Genomic DNA, 9,887 nt, shown 5'->3' with positions numbered 1-9,887 from the left:
TATGCCCATCTCTGGCTCGACGCAACGCTGGAAGACTCCAGTGACGCTGTGCCTAACGAGCTCTCGGTTCATTATTGTGTATGCTCCGGCTCGCCGTTGGACTTGCCTTGCCGAGATCTCGTCAGTCGGCAGCTCTCTGTTTACTAGGAAGTTGATGATGGGCTGGGCCCATGATGGAGCTGTGACTTCTTCTACTGTCAAAACGGCTACTGCGACCCGGGCGGGTGGGCTGGGTGGGGAAGAGTTGGAGTTGGCCACCGCCTGTTGTGTCGATGCAGTCCTCGGGCCGGCTGTAGTAGTCCTCGAGCCGGGTTCTGAAGTCCCCAGGCCGGGTGCGACTACCGCAGTCCCCAAGCCGGCTGCTTGGTTCCCCAAGCCGGATCCGACTGCTTCGGGATCAGGCGGCACGAAGATGGAATCAGATTCTGGAGACGGCTTGACAGATGGCTTGAGGAGGCGTTGGAGAGATACGCCGGTTGGTATAGCTTGTCGGGTGGAGCCTATTCATGCTAGGGCATCTGCTCTCTCGTTGTCGGCCCGTGGCACGTTGAGGAACTCGCATCCTTCAAAATATTCGCTGAGTTGCTGAACGAGTAAGCGGTAGCTCGCCATGTTTGCGTCCTTGGCGTCCCAGTCGCCGGATGATCGCTGGACTACCAAGTCCGAGTCACCATAGCATAGGATCCGGCGGATGCTGAGTTCTTTGGCTAGTCAGAGCCCGTGTATGAGTGCCTCGTACTTGGCCACATTGTTGGAGGCCACAAAATGAATTTGCAATGTGTATCTGAGCTTGTCGCCCTTGGGAGAGGTGAGGACGATGCCGGCTCCCAAGCCGGTGCACATCTTGGATCCATCAAAGTGCATCCGCCAATGAGTGGAGTCGGGGGCAGGCGGTAGGTACTGGGTCTCGGCCCAGTCGACGAGGAAGTCGGCCAATGCCTGGGACTTGATGGCGGTGTGAGGTTGGTAGAAGATCGTGTAGGGAGCCAGCGCAATGGCCCATTTTGCCACCCGGCCAGATGCATCCCGGCTGCCTATGATCTCGGCGAGCGGGGCAGTACATACGACCGTGATGGGGTGCTCTTGAAAGTAGGGCTTGAGCTTCTTGGCAGCAAAGTACACACCATAGCACATCTTCCAATAGTGTGGGTAATTCTGCTTCAAGGTGGACAACACTTCACTCAGATAATATACCGGCCTCTGGACTAACTGAGCTCGGCCTTCTTCTGGGCGCTCAACCACGATAACGGTGCTGACCACCCGGCTAGTGGCGGCAATGTAAAGGAGCAAGGGCTCTTTCTTAGTCGGTGCCGCCAAGACATGCGGCGTGGACAGCATCTTCTTCAGCTCGTGGAAAGCTTGGTCTGCTTGGTCATTCCACTCGAAGCAAGTGGATTTCTTCATGAGTCGGTAGAGGGGGAGAGCCTTCTCTCCAAGCCGGCTGATGAAGCGGTTGAGGGAGGCCAGGCATCCAGTAAACTTTTGAACGTCTCGCAGCTTGGTAGGAATCTCCATTCTCTCTATGGCCTTGATTTTCACCGGGTTGCATTCGATGCCATGTTCGGAGACCAGGAAGCCTAGAAGCTGGCCGGCTGGTACTCCGAACACGCATTTCTCGGGGTTGAGCTTGATCTGAAATCGGTGCAAATTTTCAAATGTCTCTCTGAGGTCTTCTAGCAGGGTGTCGCGCTTCTCCATCTTCACAACAATATCGTCTACATAGACGTGGGCATTTCTGCCGAGTTGCTTGAGGAGGCATTTCTGCATGCAATGCTGAAAAGTGGCACCGGCATTTCTCAAGCCGAATGTCATAGTCAGGTAGCAGAAAGCTCTGAATGGTGTGATGAAGGCGGTCTTCAGGCGGTCAGCTGGGTCCAATTTTATCTCGTGGTAGCCTGAGTAAGCATCCAAGAAGCTCAACAGCTCGCATCCGGCTGTGGAGTCTATCACTTGATCAATCCTTGGCAGAGCAAAAGGATCTTTAGGGCAGGCTTTGTTGAGGCTGGTGTAGTCAATGCACATGCGCCACTGTTTGTTCTTCTTCAACACCAGGACCGGGTTGGCAAGCCACTCAAGGAAGAACACCTCCATAATGAAGCCGGCTGCTAGAAGCCGGGCTATTTCTTCTCCGACAACTCTTCTCTTCTCTTCTGAGAGGCGGCGCAAGGGCTGCTTGACCGGCTTGGCGCCTGATCGGACATGTAGCTTGTGCTCGGTGAAATCCGTCGGAACACCAGGCATGTCTTTGGGAGACCATGCGAATATGTTCCGATTCTCACGGAGGAAATCGATGAGCTCACTTTCCTATTTGCTGTCAAGGCCGGTTCCCACGACAGTGTGCCTCTCCGGGTGCTCCGGATCCAGAGGTATCTTCTTTGTTTCTTTGGCTGGCTGGAAAGAACCTTGAGCATCATATTCCTTGGGATCGGTGGGCAAGGCCGGCTGCTTGCCGGCCATAGCCACGACTCGGTCCAGCATCTTCTTCTCTTAAGCAATCACGAGGGACTCTGCCAGCCGACTGCTAGCTACTGCACACTCAGAGGACTTCTTGTAGTCTCCGGCTATGGTGATGATGCCCTTGGAACTCGGCATCTTCATCTTGAGGTAGGCGTAGTGGGGCACAGCCATGAACTTGGCCAGAGCAGGTCGGCCAAGCAGTGCGTGGTAAGGGCTCTCCAGATCCACCACTTCAAACCATATTGCTTCTCAGCGGAAATGATCCTTATCGCCAAAGAGAACATCTATCCTGATCTTGGCGATTGGTGAGCAGGACAGGCCGGGTACGATGCCGTGGAACACAGTCTGACTCGGCATGAGCTGCTTCGTCTTGATATTCAGCTTCTCCATGGTGTCATGGTACACTATGTTGATGCTGCTCCCGCCATCTATCAGCACGCGGGAGAATCGGGCAGCTCGCCTTTCTGTCGCGAGGGTGGCGTCCAAAACCAATGCATAGGAGCCGGGAGACGGCATCACCTCTGGGTGATCGGCCCGGCTCCAGCTGATGGGCTTCTTCGACCAGTGCATAAACTCGGGGTTATTGGAGGTGACCGCGTTGACTTCTTGGTGCTGTCGGCGACGGCTACGCCGGTCTTCAGGCTGGCTTGTATAGACGACGTAGGCGGCTAGGGGTGGAAAGTGGTAGCGGATAATCCGAAATATCCGATATCCGTATCCGAGAAAATACCTATTCGTATCCGAACTAAAATGGAAATGAAAATTATCCGTATCCAAATTTATTAAACAAATACAAAATAAAATATGGTAGGACATTTTGACACAAATATGGATATGGAAGTGGATATATTCGTATCCGGATAAGATTATGGGAGGTAATTTTCAAAATTCTATCCCCAATATTCCAATTATCCAACATAAAAGCCAAATTAGTGGTCAAATTTAACTCTTTGTATGATTAAACTTAGAAATTATTATGCACTACAATAGTATTTATTCATAAACCTATTTATCATTGACTTATTGTATGGCACAAGTTGATTATTTCATGTCACATAGCTATTGACTAATTTACTTAAGCAATAACTTGATATTATTCGTATCCGTTCCGAATAAAGAAAACATCCAATATGTATCCGTATTCGATTAACATCCGAGCCGCATTCGTATCCGATAACATCCGCATTCGGATTCGTATTCGTTTCGAAAATATGAAAACGGAAGTGGTAAGAGCACTATCCGATCCGCATCCGATCCGTTTCCACCCCTATAGGCGGCATGTTCGTCAGGGAACTCGTCCTGAACAGCCCCGACTGTTGGCCGAGCGGCCGGCTGCTGAGGGGCCGGATGCGGCTGACCAGCAGGCGGAGGCGGCACCAGCCCTTCGCCCTTGGAGATTCGCGTGAGCCAATGGCACTTCCGAGTCGTGTGGTTGGGGGCCTTCGCGCCGCTGTGGAACTTGCAGGGGGCATCAAGTGCTTGCTCGTAGGAGAAAGCCGGCTACCAAGCCGGCCTGCCGCCCTTCTACTTCTTGGGCGCGGGCTGCCCTTCGGGTTGTTCATCTTCGACTGTGGCCACCTGTCGACTGGTGGAAAGCGGCATAGGGGCCTTGCGCTTGTTGTCGTTCTGGTACGGGCGTCGGCTGGAGTCTCCAGCCGGCGTCTTGGGAGCCGGAGCGAGCACCTTCCCGGAGGCGTCTACTTGGAGCTCGGTCTTCATTGAGAAGTCGGCCATGGCGTACTTGTCTGCGATGACCAGCAGCTCGTCGAGGGTAGTCGTCTCGTCACAGAGGAGTCGGTGCTTGAGGAGGGTGCCTTCTCGGCACCCCGCGGTCAGGTACTCTATGGCTTGAACCTCGTGCACCCCCTTGCAGGAGTTGCGGAGCTTGGCCCAACGCGTGAGGTAGTCGCGAGTTGATTCATTGGGCCCTTGAACACATAGGGAGAGCTGTCGGGGCTTGGGAGCTCGTTTGTAGGTGCTGGTGAAGTTGCGGATGAAGGCATCGGTGAAGTCTAGCCAGCTGTTGATGCTGTAAGGCTTGAGGCTGTTGAGCCAGGTGCGCGCCGTGCCTTGGAGCATGAGGGGAACTTATTTCATGGCAACACGCCTGTTGCCGTTTGCTATGCGAACTGCGGTGGAGTAATCGATCAACCAATCTTCCGGCTTCACGGAGCCGTTGTATTTGGGCGTGTCTCTCGGGAGCGAGAACCCTTTGGGGAAAGGCTCATCGCGGATGCGGGGGCCAAAGCAAGGCGGGACCACATCGTCTTCTTCTTCTAACGCCAGGGTTCGCGCCAGGCGGTCGATCCGGTGGCGGGCGTCGTTCTCGCCGACTCCTTCGCGGCGAACTAGTCGGCCACTGAGAGTCGGATGCATGATAGGCGGCGGGGTGAGGTATCTCTCCCCACGAGGCGGAGGAAGAGGTCGGCCTTCTGCGTCGTGCTCGATGGTGATTCGAGTCCGACTGTGACTAGAAGCCGGCTCCTTTTCTTGCCTGGGCGCCACCCGCGGTCGGCGTTCATGGCGTCGCGCCATGCTCTCGGCGTGGGGGAGGCCTTTCAGCGCGGACGCCGGCTTCGTGCCACTTTGCGGCCGCGTCGATCAACTGCTAGATGCGTTTGGTCATGTAGGGGAGCTCGTCGGCCCCCGGTCGATTCAGCTCGTCTACGACCAACTGGGCGGCGCGTAGGTTTTCGAGAGGCGTGGCGTAGACTGGGCGTTCTGCCCCCAGCATGTCGGCGATGGCCGCGCCGCGCTTCTGGACGATGCCGGCTTGGATCGGCCCGTCGGGAGGTGGCGTGCCGAAGGCGGCACGGCCGACTTTGCGATGGTGAGCCTCAGTGAGGCGTCTCATGGTGGCTATCTTCTGGCCCTCCGCAATGAGGGCAAGGCGGCGTGCTTCCAGCGCCTCGGCATCAGCGTCGGCCGGGATGGGGGGGGGGGACAAGTCGTGCAGCGGCGCTTGCAGGGCGTCGTGGGCGTTTTCGCCAGAGGTGACTCCGTGGCTGATGACTAGCACCTCGGTGACGGTGCTGCCGCCGCTGTCGGCTCGAGGGAGAGGGTCATCGAAGATCACCACATTGGTGGGGAAGGCATCAAGCCATGCCGTGTTGGAGTCCACAAGCATCGGGTCGGTGGATCCAACCGACTCCAAATCCACAGCAGGCTCGCTGGAGACGTAGAGTTGGTCGAGGAGGCTGACGAGGCGGCTCTCGGGGCACCCGGTGCCCCCGTCGGACGCGGGCTCGTCAGAGATGCGAGCCTCGCCAAGAAGATCGGCGAGGTAGCTCGTTGCGCAGGCGTCGTCGACACCTTGCAGCGCGTCGGGGAAAGCGCCATCGGGTGTGTCGGGCTGGCTACGCTCGCGGGGGAGGAAAAGGGTTCCCGTCCAGAGCAGGTCTCCGGACGATGGTGCACCTGGCCCCACGGTGAGCGCCAAATGTTGGGTGGTAGGTGCGACATATGCCAACGGGTGGCTTATCATTGTGGGAGCCAATAAGACATCGTCGGTGCCTGGAAACGGGATAAGGCGAAGACATGCACGCCGACGAATCTTACCCAGGTTCGGGGCTCTCCATGGAGATAACACCCCTAGTCCTGCTCTGCGGGGTCTCCGCATGATCACTAGATCAACAAGTGGCTACAAGAGGCTCCTTGAGCTGTTTGGCGAGAGGAGGAAGAAAGGGCAAGGCTAGCTCTCTTCTCCTCTCAAAGTTGTGTCCAAAACTATCAAAGTCCAACCCTTTGCATGGGTGCCCTGGGGGGTTTATATAGGCCTACCCCCCAGGGGTACAATGGTAATCTGTCTGGGCGCGGGCCCAGCCGTTAGTGTCTACGTTTGCTGGCTTCTCCGCCGACTGCTGGGGCCCGTCGACTGGTGGGTTCCGCCGGCTACCGGCCTCCTGGTCGACAGGTAGGTCCCACCGCTTTGGGGTCTTGTCGGGGGGCTGGTTACTATTGCCTCACTCTTGATGACGAGGGCTTTGTCGAGGTAAGCATGGCTATAGTGCCACCGCCAGGTGGGCTCTAACTGCAGCCTTACCTCGTCTTGTCTCCTTAATGGTGCGCATACTTTGAGGGAGGCAGCGAGCCGACTAGTGAGAGCCGGCTATGACCCAGGCCGACTAGGGGAAGCGTGGCCGCCTTCGGATGTCTCTCTGACTGAAGGGGCCCACCGCCTGTGGGCCGTACTGGTCATGGCTGCCCCGTACGGCGTACTATAGCCATGCGTACTCCGGGATTCGGGGGTGGCAGGCTTCACTGTTGCCACGCCCCGTCCCATCTCCGTTATGTGGGTGCATACTTTGAGGGCACGATCCTGGACGCCTGTCGGGGGCCAGCTTCTTGGAGTCGGTCATGTCGGGGACGGCTTCTTGGAGTCGGCCCTCCCGCGGCTTTCTTTTGAGGATTCTAGGGTCGGGCCGCCTTCCGGTAGTTAGCTTGTGGGGTAGCCGGCCGGGGGAAGGCGGCCCCGTGTCTTTTGTGCTTGAAGGCTTGATCGGCCTATTATTTTTTGAAGAGCCAGGGGGCGCCAGCTAGGCTACCCATGGTCATTTACTCCGACACTATTATTTGTCCGGATTCAGCCGTTTTGACTGGTTTGGCTTCTATCCATTTGGTGAACTTGTCCACCATGACCAACAAGTATTTTTTTTATGGCTTCCCCCTTTAAGGGGTCCGACCATGTCTAGCCCCCAGACCGCAAAGGGGCAAGTTATGGGGATTGTTTGGAGAGCGGTAGGGGGCATATGACTCTGATTGGCAAAGTGCTGGCAACCGACGCAGTGTTGGACAAAGTCCTGTGCGTCTGCTCGGGCCGTCGGCCAATAGAAGCCTGTACGGAAGGCCTTGCTGATTAGTGCTCGAGCCGCGGCGTGGTGTCCGCCCAGTCCGGCATGGATTTCAGCCAAGAGCTGCCGCCCTTCCTCTTTGGAGATGCATCTTTGGAGCACTCCGGTCGCACTCTTCTTGTAGAGTTCCCCTTCATGGACTTTGTAAGCTTTAGAACGTTGAACGATGCAACGTGCTTCATTTTGGTCTTCGGGGAGCTCCTGCCTATATAGGTAGGCCAAGAAAGGCTCAGTCCATGGGGCGATTACAGCCATGATTTCGTGGGCCGAAGAGGTTATTTCGGTGGTGGAGCCTCTGATTATGTCTGATAATTCGGAATCTGGGGGTGTGTTCGGATCCGTGCTAGTATTGCCGGACTCCCCTTCCCATACTACGGATGGCTTGAACAGCCTTTCGAGGAGTATGTTCAGTGGGAGAGGGTTGCGTTTAGCGCTGATGCAGGCGAGGACGTTCACCGCTTGATTGTTTTCTCAAGCCACATGGTGGAACTCGAGCCCCTCGAACCGAGCTGACATTTTGAGGACGGCATTACGGTAGGCCGCCATTTTCTGATCCTTGGCGTCAAAGTCTCCGTTTATTTGTGATATTGTGAGGTTTGAATCCCCGTGCACTTCCAGGCGCTGAATGCCCATGGAGACTGCTATCCGAAGACCGTGCAACAGAGCCTCATATTCGGCTGCATTGTTGGAGTCTGTGTATAATATTTGGAGGACGTACTGGAGCGTGTCTCCGGTGGGAGACGTCAGGACTACACTTGCTCCCAGTCCGGCCAGCATTATAGAGCCGTCGAAGTGCATGATCTAGTTAGAGTACGTGTCGTACTCTTTAGGGAGTTCGGCTTCTGTCCATTCGGCGACAAAGTCATCTAGTACTTGCGACTTGATGGCCCGCCGTGGTTTGTATGATATGTCAAACGGAAGGAGCTCGATAGCCCATTTAGCAATCCGGCCCGTAGCGTCGCGGTTATTTATTATGTCATTGAGTGGTACTTCGGAGGCCACCATAATCGAACACTCTTGAAAGTAGTGTCGTAGCTTTCGGGATGCCATGAAGACCGCGTATGCTAATTTTTTATAGTGTGGGTATCGGGATTTGCATGGGGTGAGGACCGTCGATACATAATAAACCGGCTTCTGGAGCGGGAATTTGTATCCGTCAACCTCTCGTTCGACGACGAGCACTTCACTTACAACTTGATGTGTTGCAGCTATGTACAGCAGCATATGTTAGCCAATATTTGGCGCTGTTAGGACTGGATTACTAGCCAATAAGGTCTTTATTTCATCCAGTCCGGACGCGGCTGCATTCGTCCACACGAAGTGTTTGGTGCGCCGGAGAAGGCGGTAAAGAGGTAACGCCTTTTCTCCTAACCTGGAGATAAAGCGGCTCAAAGCAGCCACGCAACCAGCCAGTTTCTGGATGTGCTTCAGGTCTATTGGTATAGCCAACTGCGACAGAGGTCGGATTTTTGCCAGATTCGCTTCAATTCCTCTATTGGAAACAATGAAGCCCAGCAGTTTCCCCGAGGGGACACCGAAAACGCATTTTTCCGGGTTCAGCTTGATGTCGTATGTCCGGAGGTTGTCGAATGTAAGCCTCAAGTCATCTATTAGGGTTTCGACGTGTCTTGTTTTTACGACCACGTCGTCCACATATGCCTCCACTGTTTTGCCGATTTGCTTTTCCAGGCATGTTTGAATCATGCGTTGATAGGTTGCGCCGGCATTCTTAAGCTCGAAAGGCATAGTGTTGAAGCAAAAAGGGCCATATGGCGTTATGAAAGCTGTTGCAGCTTGATCAGACTCTGTCATCTTTATTTGATGGTATCCAGAGTAGTCGTCGAGGAAACACAGCGAGTCGTGTCCTACTGTGGCATCGATGATTTGATCGATGTGAGGGAGGGGAAAGGGATCCTTGGGGCAAGCCTTGTTGAGGTCTTTAAAGTCAACACATAGGCGCCAGAATTTGTGCTTCTTTGGTACCATTACCAGATTTGCCAGCGAATCCGGATGCTTGATATCTCTGATGAATCCGGCCTCGAGTAGTTTGGCTAGCTCTTCCCCATTGGCTTGTCGTTTGGGCTCTGAAAACCGCCTTAGAGTCTGCTTGACCGGTTTGTGTCCTTTTAGTATATTGAGGCTATGTTCGGCCAATTTGCGTGGGATGCCCGACATGTCCGATGGGTGCCAGGCAAAAATGTCCCAATTCTCCCGTAAGAAGTCTCACAGTACGGCGTCCAATGCGGGGCTCAACTGTGTCCCGATGGAAGCTGTCTTCATGGGGTCCGTTGGATGGACTTGGAATTTGACTATATCGTCTCTGGGTTTAAATGAGGTGGACTTGGGTCGCTTGTCGAGTATCATGTCGTCCCTGTCCATGGTGGCCCACAGTGTTGTTAATTCTTCGGCTGCTAGGGCTTCGGATAATGCTTCCAGGGCTAGTGCTGCGGTTTTGTTTTCGGCACGAAGTGCGACATCCAGATCACTGGCTAGAGTGATGATTCCATTGGGTCCGGGCATTTTAAGCTTCATGTAACCGTAATGGGGTATAGCTTGAAAGCTTGTAAACGCGTCCCGCCC

Source organism: Triticum aestivum, chromosome 5B (assembly GCF_018294505.1).
Source record: "Triticum aestivum cultivar Chinese Spring chromosome 5B, IWGSC CS RefSeq v2.1, whole genome shotgun sequence".
NCBI lineage: Eukaryota > Viridiplantae > Streptophyta > Magnoliopsida > Poales > Poaceae > Triticum > Triticum aestivum.
This window is presented reverse-complemented; position numbering follows the sequence as displayed.